We start from the raw sequence: 19,295 nt of genomic DNA on the forward strand, positions 1-19,295 counted from the left end.
TCAGTTCTGGTGCTCTTGAGATAGTTGCCACTCACTAACGCCTCAACCTAGATCCGCCACACGGACGCCAGTTCAAATTTGACTGTTGTTATTTCTAACTTGTTTATATGAGAATTCCATGTTTTATCTTGCTATTTTTCTAGTTTTTGTGATAATTTATACACCTGAAGAAGTCGGCGTTCCGACGAAACTAGTTGTGTTTTAATTAAAGTGTTTATCTTACCTTATCTCGGTGTTTCTAGTCAGTAAAATTATGATTTTAAAAAAAAAAATATATATATATATATATATATATATATATGGGTGGAAGTGGGTGAGTAGATGTTTAGCGCTCTGAGATATTTCTGCATTGGTCGGGAAGTCTGAGGAGAGGAAACTATCTGCCATAATATAATTATTATGGAAGATGGAAATTTGATTCAGTTGCCCCTGTAGCACAATTGAAAGAACAGCTGTACACCGTGCCCTTCAATTAGAAAAGACCTGAGTTTGATTCTCATCATTACCAGGAGATTCTTCATATGGCTTTTCAATTGAAGGTGAGTTAGCCAATCTCATACTGCAGTAGAAGGATTTTTTCTACCTGAAACTCAGGTTTTTCATCCTATGTACAGACAAATCGGCCTTCAGAACACATACAATTTACAGACAAAAAATACTGTTGGCGATGATGGGTGGTAGATGGTGAGATGTATTTAGCGAAGTAGAGTGTCCTCCTGCGATTGAGTCCTTGTACTCCATGGAGATGTTACGTAATAATAATAATAATAACTTGTAGGAAGAAACCAGAGAGAAAGTTGCAGATCCAGTTGCAAAGGATATAGAGTGGTAGTTTGCTGAGCTAGCCTCTGTGTGGTTGAATGAGTGGATTGGGTTAACAGTGACATACCTCTATAAGAAGAGATGATAGATTTTGTGTGAATCAGAGTTAGTGCTTTTATTCAGCAGTCAACAACTTCATTTCCATGAAGTCTGGATGTTTTGGAGATATCTGGATAATAAATTATTTGTTAATGATATTTCATGTTGATTCACCAGGAATATTTATTTGTTTGCAAAGTTTGTGAGAGTTTTAAGTATTTATGCTGATGTAAAATCTCTCCAGTATAATTTAAATAGACTTTAAGCTTGAGTGAATCTCTCTGGTTATAATTTTAAGTGCAGTACATTGCATTTTACAGTGTAGTGATGTTTGGCTGTGTACTGTATTTTTGGACCGTACCCCCAGCAACTGGATGTGGTTCAGATGGATATGAAATTCAGCTACTCGTAAATATTGGAAAGACTACACAATACATTGTTGCTCTGATAAGGATAATCAAGTAGAGATGGAGATGGTTGTACTGAACCAACCACATGGAATACCATATGCAGATTTGTTGCCTGCTTTTCACTGTGCTTGAAAAACAGGCAACTGTTGACTTCCTTAGAGGATCTTGATATGAGTCAATAAGTTAATATCAGGATTCTGGTATGTTGGTTATGAGCAGAGATTGAGGAAATGTAAATTTCTCTTTATGCAGTCCATCAGGTGATAAGTGATCTGATAGATATTTAAGTTGGTAATGAGATTTTATGTCATTAATATAAAAGGAATTATAGGTGTTTAAAGGTGTCATGATGAATGGTATGTAAAAAAAAAATAATAGAGAGAGAGTAATGGTTAAATTTAATGCATTGCTAGAATGTGTTATGAATACCAGAAGTGTGAATGAGTAAGAGGTTAAATACATGTTACTGGTTGAGTGAGATTCTGTTAACAAGCTTGTTAATGCCATGAAAGTTTCTTAATAATAATAAACCAGTGGACCTCCCATGATGAGTTTGCTGACTCCATGGAGGTTACTGTATTAATAATAATAATAACAACTAAATGTTCTATTTTATTTAGTGTACGACAAGTTGTCAGTCAGTTCCTGTATCACAAAAGAAACATGTGGAGAATGTTTATCAAGTCCTGATTGTGCATGGTGTTCTCAGGAAGTAAGTATAGTTGTCTGTATATAAGAATGTGAGTAAATCTGATGTCTGATTCATACTGATAGATATTTGATGAACTGCATTAGTTAAATATATTGGTTATGTATTTTGAAGCCATCATTCAGATTTAGCATAATTTAAGAAAATAAGTTGGTGTTATTTATTATTATTATGACACTTCCAAGGGGTCTAAGGACTTATTGTAGGAGGGCATTCCACTCTACACAATCTACTATTTATACTATTTTAATCTTATTATGTACACACAGAGTGTCACTATACACAATGCCATGTACAGCCACTAATGGTAGTTTTTTTTTTTTTTTTTTTTGTAATTGCATATGACCAAATTTGTCTCTGCGAGATGATAAAAGCGCCATGTTTCCTGGAGAAAAAAATTCCTGCTACCTCTGTGTGAGATTGGTAAACTCACCTACATTTGAAAAAGCTCATCTAAACATTCCTTTCGTCATGATGAGAACTGAACTTAGGGCTTTTCTATTTGAAGAGTACATCATCCCATCATTCTTCCAATTATGCTATGGAGGCACTTAAAGTGTAGGATCATCCAGTGCAGAATGAAAGCACATTTAAAGCAACGGATGATCAACCTTTTTTTAGTAGATAGGCTCATTGAAAATACTCTTAAACAATAAATTAATTGAGCTAATATTCAGGTTTTTTTAAATTATTCAACATCAACATGGCAATTTAAAGACTTAAAGATCTTCCTCAGACAGCACTCCTTAAAGTCATTTTTGTCTGCATTCATAAATTCCTCTCAAGCAATGAATTCCATGCTCCAATCACTCTGTCCATGCAGAAAACGTGCATCTTACCCATATACACCCAATTCTCCATTTACATGGTAGATTGGTTCCAGAAAAAATCATGTAAATGAAAATGGTGTAAAAAAGAATACAATGCATATGAAAAAATAGAAGAATGATTCCACATGTGAAAACCCAATACGAACAGTAAGTTATTTTCAAACAAAACATACATACATATGTATCTTTCTTAAAGAAAATAGTGTGTCACTAATAAAACAGAAATTCAGAAAGGTCCAAATACACCCGTGCATATGGTTATTAGTTAAATTTTATTCGCTGTCACTTTCTGACAGTAGCCGCATTTTTTTGTATGAAACTGGAATTAAATCACTTGAAACACTTTGGCCGTCCTGTTTATAAACTGTTCAGCTTGTTCATATTTGAATCATGTGTAAGAAAATGATTTTGAAATTTTACTACCATTTGAAGCCCTTCTTTAATTAATCCTGTAGTGAATAGAATCTCTTCATCATCATCATCACTTTTTTCTTTTTCATCGAGATTCTCAAGGACAGCTTCTATTATTTTGTCATCACTGACAGCCTTGTCAACCATCTGGAATTAAATTCAATGTCTGCAGACGAAAAATCATCAAATCCTTCTCTGTCAACTGCATGTGATAACTGATGGTATTGGGATATTCAGTTGTATGCAAAAGTACAGGGTTTTTCTTTTTCACACATTCTGGCCAAGTAGCTTTCCAGCATGCATTTAAAGTTGATGGTTTCAATTCTGATGATGCCAACTTAGCAAGTTTGATGCAATACGAAATAGAAAATTTCTTCCTCACATCAACTGTCAGTAAATTATCCTTATTAGTTTGTCCAAGATGTATTGGAATATTCTTCTTATGTATTAAGTTTTGAAGGTAGCGATCACACCGCTACCTTCAAAGTAGTGGTTGCTAGTGGTTGTATTAAGGATTTTGTATTAGGTGGCAGAAAACAAAATTCCGCATTCGGGTGTTCTAAAACAGAATGGACAGGCATATTGTCTATAATCAATAAAACTTTAAAGTCCAAATTTTTTTCCATCAAATAGCGTTTAACTTCTGGAACAAAACATTGATGGAACCATACATTAAAAATTTCTTTTGTAACCCAACCTTTTTTATTTGCCTTCCAGTGCACTGGTAACATGTTAAAATCCACACCTTTCATTGCCCACGGTTCTTAGTGATTGATTAATGAGTAATGGTTTTAATATACAATCTCCTGAAGCATTGTTGCAAAATAATAGTCACACGATCCTTAACTGCTTTAAAGCCTCCAACACTTTTTTTGTGATTCTGCTATATAAATTCTACTTGGCATTTGTCTACATTCTGTAGCGTAGAGTAATCCCTGATATTTAAAACATCGAGGGGGGGGTTCCCCCAAAATTCAAGTTTAAGTACATATGTACCGTACTAATAAATGATAATTATAATAGAAATACCCTTTTTAACGGAACTGAATTCAAGCAGAAATTTTAAAAATAAGCACCATTTGAACTGTGTTAAATCAAAATATACAGTGTAAAAATAGAATTGCTTCTGTTTTCTAAACCGTGCTATTTCAAAATCCTACAAAAAAAAAAAAAAAAACCTTGTAAAAAGAGAATTAGCTGTACTTGCTAGTCTAGTAATTCTCCATTTATCCAACTACATTGAGAGGTAATTTGCTATTCTGACATTTGAAGGGTTGGAAAATTGAAGGACAGTTACATGGTGCTGTATCAGAAGTCGGTTGAAATGCAAGGGTCAGTTAATTGAAGGGTCATTGTTTTGAATGGCAAATAAATAGTGGATTACCGTTGTACCTTTTGCAACTTCTAGAGATGGCATCTTCCTTGTTCCTTGCCCTTCACACTACCATATGAAAATCTTCTAAGTGTCAGTCTGGTAAACATCTCTCAACAGCAAAATTGTCTCAATCATCTCTTCATCTTCTATCCGGGTATGCAGATTACATTTCCTCAGTCTTTCCTCATGACTTGTGCTCCAATTTTCTTCTTCTTTCCGAGATCTGTAAATGCTTTCCATTGGTTCTTTATTCTTGCTATTGGTCTTAATTCAGCAAAACTCTTCTTCTCACATTCAATTAAAGTTGATCTCTGCCATGTATTTTTAGAATGGCCACACTTTTTCTTTCCTTGTGGATTCCATTCCATATTTCTTCATGATCTTTCCTAAGTGTATGCCCAGTGTTCTGCAGTCTAAATATCATTTTTGTTATCAGTCTTTATAACCCTTCAAATTCTAATGACCAAATCTGAGCTCAGTAAACTAGGTATGGTTTGATCAGGATATTATATAAAATATACTGCTACACTGTTTCCTTTGCTAGTCAGTTTCCTCACTATGCAGCAGACACTCTAGTGTGTTCACAACCTTTATGATATGTCCTCTGAACATGAAATTTTTATAACATCTGGCCTCAATGGAGTCAAAGGACTCATTGTGGGAGGTCTATACTCTCCAACGCAAAGAACCTGTTTCTCGCTCTCCTGCTCACACCCTCCTCATATAGCTTCTATGGATTGCCTCTAGTTTCTACCCTTTCAACTCATGTCTCAATCATATCCCCTCTTCTTTATCTATTCACAAGGCTCTATAAATTGCACTCTCTCAATTTTTCCTCATATTTGACATTCCATAAACCTGACATCAACTTTGTAAACCTTCTATGGACCTTCTCCAGCACCTTCTTATCCCCCCCCCCCCCAAAAAAAAAACCAGGTCATCAAATCTGTGCACAGTAGTCCTCTTTGTTTCTGCATGTCAGTGTCCTCCTCCTCATGGTTGTAATCTGTTGGGATGTCTTTACAATTTTAGCAGTGTGACTCCTAAAGTCCCTGTCTACATCACTTCCAGACATCTCATCTCCCCCACCTCCCATAGAATTTCCCTATTGGTTGTATACTCTACATCCAAACCTTGCCTACCAAATTTCAAAGCCTTTCACTTTGCAACATTAAATTGATAGCTCCACTCATTTGCCCATTCACATAGTCTATTCTCCTTCAAGGCAACAATGTCTGCTCTACTTCTCATAACCCTTCCCAACTTTGCATCATTGGCAAACAGCTGCATCTCCAGTTAAGACAGTCCCAGTGTTATTAATGTACAAATTAAACAATAGTAAAACAAATTCCAGTGATCTTCCTCTTTTGAGATACCACTCCTCCATATACAACCTGCTGATATCTGTGTGACAGCCAATCAGCTATCCAAGTATATCACTGTATATGCATCTCCTTTATTGAGTGAATTTGTCACCTTGTAGTAATATGTAAACAGATTGCTGAAACATGACCTTCCCCTTCCCCAACAAACCCATGCTAACTGTCATAAAGACTACTGCTATTATTAACCCACTTAATCAATCCTAGTCCTCACTAACTTCTCTAATGCCTTAACAACAACCCTAGACACACAGATTGGCCTATAATAAATACAAAATTAATAATGGAAAAACTCACGTAAAAAGATTATTTAATAGCATAATTTTCGCCTGTGTGTCACAGGCATCTTCAGTACATTTTAAGCTCAAATTAAACAATAACTGACAATTCCAAAAAGCACCACCTAAGTAGCTAGTGTAAGATAACTAAAGAGGTCAATAAATTTCCTAACAAAAAAAAAATTATATATACAATAAAAAGTTAGGAAAGATTAGCTGAATTATAAAGTACTATCTTCCATAAAGGGGATAGACATAAACCATCAGATCTGTTTAAGTTAGGTGAGTGAAGTAAAGTTTCACATGTTTCTTTATAAAGCCGTTCCATGAGGAACCGACTTTTGTGAAGGACTCTTGTATTTTTCCAATGAATTCTATGTCTAGTGATGATGGCATATTCTGCAAGTCTAGACTGTTCAGGTTGAAGGTATTGAATATAAGACTGGTGTTCTTCTAGCCGAATAGAGGCAGATCTTCCTGTTTGTCCGAAATAAGATAATCCACAAGAGCAAGGAATCTGGTAAACACCTGGATAATTAAGATGTGGAAGCTTGTCCTTAGTAGACGTGAGAAAGGTGGAGATTTTTCTGAATGGTCGAAAGGCAACAAAAATATTCAGTGGTTTTAAAACTTTTGCTATACATTCACTAAACAGATCTGATGGTTTACGTCTATCCCCTTTATAATTCAGCTAATCTTTCTTAACTTTTTATTGTGTATATATATTTTTTTTAGGAAATTTATTGACCTTTTTAGTTATCTTACACTAGCTACTTAGGTGGCGCTTTTTGGAATTGTCAGTTATTTTTAATTTGAGCTTAAAATGTACTGAAGATGCCTGTGACACACAGGCAAAAATTGTACTATTAAATAATCTTTTTACGTGAGTTTTTCCGTTATTAATTTTGTATTTATTTGTCTGCTCACGGTTTGCCATTATTAAAACTTATTGGCCTATAATTTGTAACCATGTCTTATCCTCCTCCCCTTCGTGAAGTGGAAAATTATTTCCCACCTTCCATTCTTTTGTCATACTGTCCCATTGCTTTATTAATATCAGGTTTACTTAATTCCTCATTCACTATCAGTTTATCCTCCACCATACCTTCTACACTCCAGGTTCTCCTTATGTTGCCATCACTAGGATGAAAAACGCTGATGAAATGATGATTGAATAAAACTATATCCTCTACATCAGCTACCACTCTTTCAGTGTTATCAACTGGCATTATTCGTCCATAGTCATTTTTTCTTTTGCTTGTCACATATTGAAAGAACTGACTAGGAGTTTTCTTAGCTTGATTGGCTAATTTCTTCTCAAACTGCACTTTTGCTGCCTCTACCAATCAAGTTACCTTCCTGGCCCTTTTTGTACTCTTAATGCAGCTGAACATTACCAACATTCATCTTGTGTTGCCTCTATAGTGCTGCCTTCTTCCAGATTTCATGCTTAATCTCTTCATTCATTCATTTTATTCCTACCTTTTGTGTCTTTTCCCCTTTGGGATATACTCAGACATTGCTGTTGTTAAATAGCTCTTGATCATTGCCCACACAGCATTTATATCCTTTACACTCAACTCCTCTTTTCACACTATAGCTCCCCCAGTTGTCTCCTAAGCTTTCCATAATCACCAGCCTTGTCGTTCCACATAAATCCCTATTTTTTTATAGAAGTTCTGATGGTTACTTCACGGTCACTCTGACCAATGGGGGGGGGGGATTAGACTCCATTCACAAGCACATCATCTGAGGATATAACAAGATTTAAGACTCTTAACCCTTATGTGCTCTCCATTATGTACTACCTAAGATCGTTGTACCTTGAGAACTTCATTCTCCTTATTCCCTGATACTATCTCTTCATTCCAATTAATATTTACATAGTTGAAATCACCCATAATTGATCATTCTTCACTTGCTCACTAAGCTAAGTTGCCTATATATTTCTTTGTCTCCATTTTCCACATTCCTTAGCCTATAGCAACATCCCACTAAATATCTCATTCTATCAAACTCCACTTCACACTATACTGCTTCAAAACCACAGCTACTTTTTTCTCCTTCAATCTCAACCTTGCACGGACATAATTACCCTGCTATCATTAGTATCACTCCCTCTCCCTTCTTTCCTTTCCTATCTTCATGAAAAACATCATATCCCTCCATTTCTAGTCTTATCAAGATGTCATTTTCATCCACCCATGTTTCACTTATTTCAGCTATTTTTGGGCACATAAATTCAATCAGTGCAACAATTTCATTTCCCTTATTTCTGATACTCCTGGCATTAGTAAATAAATTTAATTCATTTCTTGGCTATAACCAGTCCTCTTCATGCTGTTTTCCCCCCCTCATCTGTGACCTCTCCTCACCTGCTCCTGTCTGCTCATCTTCTGCTCCACATAGCCTTCCAGACTCAACCTTTCATGTATTCCTGATCATTCCATTTCTCTATTGACCATCTACATACTTGCATTCATTACCACTTTCTTACCCTTTCAGAGAGAGAGAGAGACATGGTGTAATCAGAGTGAATTCTGAACATATCTTGTTGTAGCAATGAAGCAAGATCCCTTGTTTCATAGCTCCACCAAGAGAATATGTAGTCTCCCATCTTTTGCTCATACCGATACTGTTACTGAGAAAATGAATATGCTAGCCACTTACCCAGCCAAGCCATTGTTGTTCTACCTGCTTTCATTTAGCCTTAGTTACATTATCATCTGTTGATGGGGGACTGTATGAGGACATAGATTGGAGAGAGAAAAGGGGCATGGCAAGATGGAAGTGGAATTTATATAGTTGATAAGGGATGATTACCTGAAGCAGCATGTTACAGAGGAGACTAGGAGTTTGAGAGTGTTGGATCTGGTAATAGCATCAGAAAGTATAGCCATAACCAAGGTGGACACTCTCCCTCCATTTCAGGAGAGTGACCATGCAGTCTTGTTGTGGGAAGTTAGTGCTGAACATGTGGGATTCTCTATTAAGAAAGGGTTTATATTGAACTATAAAAGTCATAATTATGACACTTAGGAGGTATCTTGGAGCAGTGGCATTGCTTGAAACTATAAAGAAAGAATGTCAGTAATGCATGGGAAGTGGTCAGGGATTGTTTGAGAGAAGTAGTTGAAAGTTTATTTTTCACTTGGTTAGAATATAATAAATTTAGTTTAATCCTTTATCCAAGTGTGAGCAAACAAAGTTTGCGCCTGAAAGTATCTTCAGGACTGGGGTAAGGTGGTACAACACCAGGGCAACTCCTTGCAAAGGTGGAGCAAGCTACCAACACTCCTATCTCAGTATCTCCTTGCGGATATGTCTAATGTTATGCATTAAGGGAAGGGCCACTACCCAGACTAGTTTCAACCTTTATTGAGGTCTCTTCAGTGGAAGCCAGGCCCTAGCACTAGGACCTGGCTTCCACTGAAGAGACCTCAATGATTCATCTGTTTCATTTCCCAAACTTTTCCTGCGATGGAACACTTAACAAATCCTGAAATTTTTACGGAACACCTTGGTTATTTTGTAATGTATTAATTAATAATTAATTGTTAATTTAGCTGATTTTAGTCATTAATTCATAATTGATCATAAATTATTAATTAATACTTAAACATCAATTAAACATAAACATCATTAAATTAATTTGTGCTGATTTTCATCGACATATCCCATTCTGATCACCAAAAATTTATAATATTATTACAAGTACTTATGAGTGAATGCAGACTTTTTCTCCTGTGTGCTGGTAGTTTTCCCCTCCTTTTGTACATCCTGGAGATTGCTTTGTAGGCTGGTGGTGGATAACTCACTATCTGTTGCGTCACAAACATCTTCAATAAGAGATTTCTTATACCAAAATTAAACAAAGTCCCTTGTCTCTTATTCATATTAAAATTTTAATCTGCAGGCCTATTACTTTTAAAAAATCATGGCACTACGGTTTCGAAACTTTCACCCTACAGTACGAACTTGCGAAGAAAGTATTCAGAGATGATTGGTGGTAGAGGATCGGTGGAGACGGAGAGTTGTACTATAGGTGTCCTCTCGCGATTAGTCTTCGGACTCCTTGGAGGTGTCACGAATAATAATAATAATAATAATAATTACTAGATTTGAGAACCGGATACAGACTACCTTGATGTTCAATTTTAGTGGAAAAATTTTCTTTATACTTCCTTGCTGATTGGTCACTAACATTTGCAACACAGATGTTATTTCTTTGAGTTTTGAGAATTAGAACAGAGGATATGCCGCCCATTGTTGCAATCGGCTTGTAGGCAATTTTTTATGATCGGTCATAAACAGCAGTATTCTCTTTCACGATTGTTAAAAGATTTCGATGTGTGAAAATTAACAATAATTCATGAATATTTCCATGTTTAAAAATATGCTGCTTGGTCACTGACATTTGCTACACAGATGGCATTTCCTTCAGTATTGAGAACAGAGGATACGCCGCCCATTGTTATAATCCGCTTGCAGGCAATTTTTTTGACTGATCATAAACAGTGGTATTCCCTTTCCCAAATGTTGAAAGGTTTCGATATGTGAAAATTACGATGCACAGATGTTATTAGCTGTTCTGGGTCTGAGCTTTTCGACATATTTACGAATATTATTCTCCTCAGAATATTTCCACTATAAAATATTTATTCATGAAAAATGCTTATTAAATTAAAATGACAAATTCCAGGAGAACTTCTCCCGAAACACTTATTCACCTTCCACAGAACACTAGTGTTCTGCGGAACACAGTTTAGGAAACCCTGATTTAGGGAATGATTTAAGGAGGGGGGGGGGGATACCTGTTTTCTGATGATGCAAAACTGGGGAGGACAGTCTCAACTACTGTCCTCCCCAGTTTAGATATCCTGCAGGGTATCTAAAGGTGATTTAGATATCATATCCTGCAAGATGATTTAAAGAAATCATTTGGCAATGTGGGAAAAGGGCAATGGCTGCCAATGTAATGCTGCAAATGTAAGGTAATGGACTTCAGGATGAAAAAATTATATTCCTAGTGTCATGTATTGGTACTAGATTGCTGGAAATTGATGAGGCTAAGAATTTCTAGGTAGTAGACAGAGATTTGAAGTTCAGAGGGTAAATTGCAAAATTTAGCAAAATAGCTCAACGAATTACTTGGATGTTGAAGATTGACAAAGCAAAGATAGAAGTTATTATTCCTTTTTATAAGGTTTTTATAAGCTATGATTTGGATGCTTCTTGACTACTGTCTACAGATTTGGTCACCTGAGTTTCTACTGGGGATCAGGAGGTGATAGGGAGTATTCAGAGATGAGTGACAGAACTGGTGACCGTTTTATAGAAAGTGAAGATAGATTGAAGGTGTGCGAGTTGCAGAGCTGACTGGTGGAAGAGAGGAGGCACAAGAAACTTAAGTCACTAAAAGAGATTCTGCAAGATTGACACAAAAGAAAGTTTTTAATACATGAAGAGTAGGAAGAGAACAATCCCTAGAAGTTGTGGGGTTAATAAGGATATGCTCACTTGATTTTTTTATAGGAAAGTGATGAATAAGCAGAATGAATTGCCATTAGTAGTTGTGAGTGCATCGACAGTGATTTAGTTTAAGGAAGTGAATAGGTATGGGTTTGAATAATGTTTTTTTTCTTTTTTTTATGTTAAGCCCATACATGAGAGATTGGTTGATAAACCTATAGTACATTAGTACCATATATGGCTAGTTGGTTGGAAAGGAGAAACTTGTTTACATTTGATTTTAAAGCCTGTATATTGTATTCCTTGGGAAATACATCAGGGGGAAGAATGCTCCACAATACTGCAGTAGCAGGGATGGAGGAGGAGGAGGAAAAGAAACTTGTTCTGTGGATTTCAAGGTGTATTATGAAGGGATGTTCAGCAGCAGCTACACATGGGCTTGGTACTAAGTGGGAGACTTATTGATGCTATTTTAGATGAACATTTGCCATGGAAATATTTATAGAATACACATATTGCAGAAATCAAACATCTATGTGAAAATGAAGGAGTGAATTGGTAAGAGATTGGTCATTATTAATCTAATTTCTCTCCTCTGTATTGAGTTGAGCATTTTGAGGGAGCTCATAGGGGCACCCACTCCAAATGTGAGAGCAGGATTTAATAGCTGGGTAGATTTGAGATTTGTCTAAGATTAACAGCAGTTCAGAGGTGAAGTAACATCTTGAGCAAAAGAGAAATCCTGATTTTTTTTTATAAGCTGAGGATGCAATGGCTGTGATGTGTTAATGCCAGGAGGGGCTTGATGTCAGGGTAATTCCATGAAGAGAAATCTCATCTTGTCTGGAAATATGAGTGTTGTGAAAATAATACTGGGAGAAAATAGAGAAAATTTTATTTGAATGCCATTGGAGGATGGCTTGGGGGATCAGAATTGAGGGCAGTGGTGGTTGATGTTGAATTGTGTAGAGTAACGTTTATCAAATGGAAGGGAGGAGTGCAATGTGTTGTCATCTGCAAAACTGTGTATTGGGTTGGAGGTCAACTGAAGTAGTCAAAACTTCTCTGTGGCATTTGTCCAGGGATGGATAATATATGTGAGCAAATCTCCTGTTAATCAGCAGAAACAGAATCCATACTGCTGGTCATTATTAGCTGGGTGCCTTCAAGATAGTGGAGGAGTTAGAAATTGTTAGTTTTCTATATTACTTTAGACAGGACTGAGGTGAGTGAGATAGAGTGGTGGTTAGATAGCAGTGACTTGTTGCCTTTTTTGGGAATTGGGTGAATAGGTCAATTTCCAGGCTGTGGGACAGATACCAGTGGAGGGGGGGGGAGTAAGAGAGTATATATAGGCAATATAGGATAGGAGTCAATTCTGGTGCACAAACCTTCAGGACAATTGGCAATCAAGGCCAGGAGACTTGTTTTTTTTGTGTCTAATTTTGACAGTATTTTTCTGATCTCTTTCTGGCAAAAGGGTATAGGGGCATTGTATTTGGGCATCTGGAATGGTTGGAAGGCATTTGCCATTGTCAGTTATGCATATATTGGAAGCAAAGTGTGAAGCCAGGAGAATTGCTTTTTCTGTGGGTGATGATTCAATAGAGCCATCTCGGTATGATAGGGATGGGAATAGTGTTGAGCAAAAGTTAAGACCAATTACTTTGGCAAGAGACCAAAAAGGCTTTTTGCTCTTTTGAATTCTGTTTTGGAAGCATTGATAGTTTTCTTGCATGTATTTTTAGCTTGAGTATAAGCACTAAAGGAGGATGGACTTGTTGATGTGAGTCAGTTATGGTATTCTTGATTTTTCATTTGTAATAGCCTTGGCACATCTTTTGGAGAACCAGAGTTTAGTTAGGGTAGTGCCAGTGAGGAGTACTTTAGTGATACGTTCAGTGCATATGTTTGGGTTGGAAGGTTGGAAGCAATAGTCCAACCATGGGAATGAGCATAGAAGTCATGGAGGCTGTCCCACTTGGCACTGTTATAATGTCAAACATACTCTTGTATGTAAGTGTTGTTACATGGGGGTGACGCAACAACACTTACATGTTATTCTGACAACAATCATTAGATTGTTGTCAGAATTACCTTGGGGGACCTACTACATTCACTGTGTATTTGGAAGGGTCATTGTGAGGAAGAGATCTAGGGTGTTTGGGAAGTGATTCGAGCTATCTGGTATTCTAGTTGGTATGTGAAAAATCTAAGGGTGTTAGTGATGGCAAATGGTTCAACATCTCTTCCTTCAAGATCTGTAGAACTGGAGGAGGAAAGCTAGTTGGTGTTCTGGATTGAAATCTCCTAGGAGGATGACTTCACTCTTAGGAAAGTAGGACTGGAAAATTAAAGGAGAGGAAATTAAAGAGCCAGAGTGGTTGGTGGCATTAGGGGCAATTATTAGAGACAACAAATGAATTTGACTGAGTGGAGAAGGGATATTTTCAAGCAAAGAAGGTCAAAGTTGGGGGATTCTAAGTTGGGTGCTCTCCGGAATGGTATGCCAGAGCAGATGTATGCACATATGCTACTCTTGGTGTCAAAAGGAGTTAAAGAGTGTGTAGTTTGGAAGGTTGAGATGAATTGTTCTGGCAAGAGGTGAGATTTGAGTTTCTGCCAAAAAAGAGTAGGTGGGGTTTGGTAGACTGAAGATGGTAGTGGACACTATTGAAGTTGTGGCCACTAATGTTAGTGGATATGCAAGGTTCTGTGAGGCATATATTTGACTGCAAGGGTCTTGCACATTTCCTATGCGGTGCCTGCATACTGGTCTCCATGGTGGCTACTAGTGGCATCACTTGATTTTTGCACTAATTTAATATTGGTTATAGTCTATGATCCAATTGTCTTTATTTTGACATTTTTCTTCAAGTTGTTTTCAAAAATAATGTCCTTATTCTCTCTGGGTGAAAGTTATGTCATGTCAAGCATGTATGCACGATTGAGGGGTAAGTGTCCTTGAGCTTGTTATTAATCACTGTTATTGATTTAGATGTGCTTTTTGGTGTGTCACAAGTTACTTTTGTAAGGTGCCGAAAGTTTGTTCCATCCTTTCTTTTATTTATGGGTCTGAAATGATGGCACCTGATGATATTTCTAGAATCAAAGTTGCATTATTCTTCTAATTTGCTGATGTCTTCTTTTAGTGATTTACTTTTTTCCATCGGAAAGTTCCAAATAACAGCAGTTAATATGGGTCTATGGTTCAATGAGTCTTTTGACTCCATCTAGATACTTGTATAATAATAATAATAACAATAATATATTTAGCACTTCTCTAATAATGGAATTGCTAATACATCATTATCATATCCTTTTTCAACATTTTCTGTTTTTTTTTGCATTTTTTTTCTTTCTTTTATATTTCATCTTCTCTTTCTTTTCCTGTTAATTACTAGGCACTTTTTGCCCCCTGTTTGGTATTGTGAAGTACTTGCGAAAGCCTTGATTTGTAATGCTGCACTTTTTTCTTTTCTGTTACTTTTACCTATCTCACATTTTCCCCACTGCTACAACAATTACAGTGTGAATGTGTGCACCCTGTAACATTCATTCATACTCTCATTTCATAAATAATCAGTATAATAAATCTAGTTTAATCCTTTATCCCAGTGAGAGCAAACAAAGTTTGCACCTGAAAATATCTTCAGGACTGAATATAGTGTTGTATACTGTTATGCATTAATGCATAACAGTATACATATCCACAAGGAGATGTATACTGTTATGCATTATGGGAGATACTAGGATAGAAGTGTTGGTAGCTTGCCTCCACCTTTGCTACGAGTTGCCTTGGTGTTGCACTACTTACCCAGGTAAGATAGTACAACACTATATTCAGTCCTGAAGATATTTTCAGGTGCAAACTTTGTTTGCTCTCACTGGGATAAAGGATTAAACTAGATTTATTATATTCTAACCTAGTGAAAATTAAACTTTCAAATAATCAGTATACTGTTCAACCACAGATGCGAGACCCTTCAACGCTTCTGCTCATAGTAGCAGGTGAATCCATTCCGATAATAGGGTAATCAATGTATTTCGTAGGATGGGTGTTTATTATTACCCTTTTATTATTACAATTAAAATTAGCTTTTCTTTATGAAAATTCTAATTTTTAAAGTGGCAGCTATTTTGCATGTATAACAGTTCAAAAATTTTATATATAAGACATGTAAATTTGCATGTTTGTGATGAATTTGTACATTGCCTTTTTTCCTTTCTCCCTTTCAACTTGAATCGATTCTTCTTAGTACTGTGCCAGCTAGGATTCTCCCAACCATGGACAGACTGTAGAAAACTCAGCATGATTTTTGAAGTTGCTTATTATTTAAATTTTTAATATGTAGATTTCTGTTTATTGATAATGCAAAATTATGTTGTCCAAATAACACGGTGAAAGAGAGAGAGAGGTGATATTGGAATAATAGTCATGATGATCGTAAACCAAACAATCAAATGGCTCTACACAACTAGAATTACCAGCCTGGTTGGCAGATTGGTTAGCATTCTCTCTCCCTCTCTCTCTCTCTATCTCTCAATGACAGTGAAAGAGAGCGAGCAGTGATATTGGAATAATAGTCATGATGATTATAAACGAAACAATCAAATGGCCCTACACAACTAGAATTACCAGCCTGGTTGGCAGATTGGTTAGCATTCTCTCTCTCTCTCTCTCACCACCAGGCTGTAGGTTCAGTAGTGGAGACACCAAGGCAGAAGCAATGAGAGGTCATCCCCACTTATAGGAGTTGCCAAAAGGTGTACAATCTTATTAAATTACTCTGGATTCAGAGAAAGATGTTGAGAGTTTATTTTTCACTTGGTTAGACTATAACAAGTTTAGTTTAATCTTTTATCCAAGTGTGAGCAAACAAAGTTTGCACCTGAAAGTATCTTCAGGACTGAGCTAGGGTAGTGCAACACCAAGGCAACTCGTGGCAAATGGGCCTGGCTCCCACTGATGAGACCTCAATAAAGGTCAAAACCGGTCTGGGTAGTGGCCCTTGTCTTAATGCATAGCATTACACATATTCGCAAGGAGATGTGCTTTGCATTATGGGAGATACTGAGATAGGAGTGATGATAGCTTTCTCCACCTTTGCCATGAGTTGCCTTGGCATTGCACCACCTTAGCTGAGTCCTGAAGATACTTTCAGGTGCAAACTTTGTTTGCTCACACTTGGATAAAGGATTAAACTAAACTTATTATAGTCTAACCAAGTGAAAAATAAACTCTCAAGAAAAATAATTCATTTTTTCCTAATCAGTAACCAATTTATTAATAAGTAAATTTACATATACAAAAATTACTCTATTAAAATATTTTATCCTCACTGCGAACAGACACCAATAATAAGTTTCGTACACAGAAATACACACACAAGCATTCAACATATCTGTAGCGACACTGCTCAACGAGCAGTGTCGGTTTCAACATTCTGACACTGCATTAGATCGCAGTGCATTTGTTTCATGTAACGATAATTGAGAAAATATAATTCTTTTCATATTTTCAACAGTGACACTTGTCATAATTCAGCCTTGTATTTATAATAAATATATAATTATGTTATATTAAGAGAATAAAATAAGATTTACTAAAAATATTTCACCCTCACCACAAACACACACCAATAATAAAAGTTTTGTATCTCACAGAAATAACGTGCACAAGCATGCGATTTATCTGTAGCGAAACTGCTCAACGAGCAGTGTCAGATTCACTTGTTACGTGCAGTGACAAGTGCAAACAAATATCAGCAAGTCTAGCTGGAACTGACCAAACGTGATAATTGCGACACTGCATTAGATTGTAGTGCATTTGTTTCGTAATCTAAAGCATTAATCGAACAATTCCAATTATTAACTATTAATCAATGTCAAAACATAAGCTATAACCTTTAATATGTTGTATTGCATTTATATAATGTTGTAAGCATTGTTATTATTTATAAACACAAACAAAATTTAATTTTTTTCGATTTTTCCTTGGGGGAAGGGCTGCAGTGTTGCAATGCTTATGTACAAGCTGCCACTGTCTCCATCCTAGTTCAGGATATGGAGAACACAGGATTTGAAATAGAAAGTTTTCACTATTTAGTTTAGAACATGAGAATGAATATAAAATTGAAAATAAAAAAAGGGTGTAAGATAGTTTTAAAATGAATGCAAGTTGTGCATCTTTCAGAGGTGAACTGTAGACAAATATCTGAATATTATTCAAGAAAAAAATGCAAGAGTTTGAACATTGGAGTGTTAGTGGCAAATTCTAGGGGTGCGAGGGAAATGGTTAATCCATGCAGACAACTTTGGCACATTCACAAAATTAAAAGAGGCTGTCATGGGAAAGAATAAAGTTTATCAAATGTTCCTAGCATGCACTCTGAGTGCATATACAGAAAAATATGTAAGAATGTAAAGCAGTGTGTAATATTAGCTAAAGAAAAGTCATGGAATGACTTAAGTAAGAATATAGAAAATGTCAGGAATGTTACAAAATGTTCTGAAGGCTATTGAGAAAGCTTAAGAAGTAGAATGAGCACTGTAAAAGGAATAAGAGTTGATAAAAGAATAAGAGTTGATAAAGTTGATTTGAAAATTCAAGAAAGATATTCTAGACATCTGGAAAATTGCAAGATTGCTAAATGAAAAGTTATATAGTAGTAGTAGGGAAATAAAACTGAATGTGAGAATTAGAGGTATTTCCCTGCTTAATGTTCCTGTTAAGATTTATGCACGTGTACTTGAGAAATGGTTGAGAAGGATTGCAGAAGGGAAGACTGGCGAAGAACAAGGCCAGATAAAAGCTGTCAGGATCAGATTTTCACTTCAAGACAAACAGTTGAGAAATTGTGGGAATATATCAAAGATCTGTGTTTAAGTTTAAGCAGGTGGCCTCCCTCGATGAGTCTTTGGACTCCATGGAGGTGTCTAATAATAATAATAATAATAATAAAAGTTTTGTAGACCTGCAAAAGGCATATGACAAGGTTCCAAGAGAAAAGCTATTCAAATCTACTGTTATATGGTATCAATGGGGCATTACTTAGCCTTTATTTGAGTTGTAAGTCAGGTTAGAACTGAAGGAAGGTCTAACCTGAGGAAGATAGTTTGATGTTATATCTGGTGTCAGACAAGGATGTATATTATCCCCTTCTGTTATTCATTATTTATATGGATCACATTATGAAGGAAAGCAGTATTAAACCTGACATCAAAATTGGCGATATTAATGTCATCTCTTTACTTTATGCAGATGATGTGTACTTTTAAATAAATCCAGTACAAGTCTGCAAGATTCCTTGACTAAATTGAATAACTGTTGTAATAAATTTGTTATGAAAATCAGCAATAACAAGACAAAACCAATGAAAATAGGCAGAAACATTGAAAATATCAACTTCATCAGTTACTTAAGCACGATTTTTACTGAATATGGTAAATTAAATATGGAAATAGACAACAGAACAAAGCTAGGAAGTCAACTGAATAAATTTATATGGAATAACAGAGAAATTAGTCAAAACACTAAATTAGCTGTATAGAAGAGTGTTTCAAA

At 36.0% G+C, this 19,295-nt stretch overlaps 1 protein-coding gene across 1 annotated transcript in view; it reads left to right on the forward strand.

Annotated features, from left to right (window-relative positions):
- Positions 1-1,873: 1,873 nt before the first annotated feature.
- Positions 1,874-19,295, forward strand: part of LOC150105278 (integrin beta-PS-like) — a 151,451-nt gene continuing 134,029 nt past the window's right edge. The window contains exon 1 of the mRNA XM_090394063.1: positions 1,874-1,983. The gene's annotated coding sequence lies outside the window, so the exon portion shown is untranslated. The remainder of the gene's footprint in view (positions 1,984-19,295) is intronic.

This window comes from Typopeltis vanoorti, chromosome 6 (assembly GCF_054136105.1).
Source record: "Typopeltis vanoorti isolate ZY-2024b chromosome 6, IOZ_Tvanoo_1.0, whole genome shotgun sequence".
Lineage (NCBI taxonomy): Eukaryota > Metazoa > Arthropoda > Arachnida > Uropygi > Thelyphonidae > Typopeltis > Typopeltis vanoorti.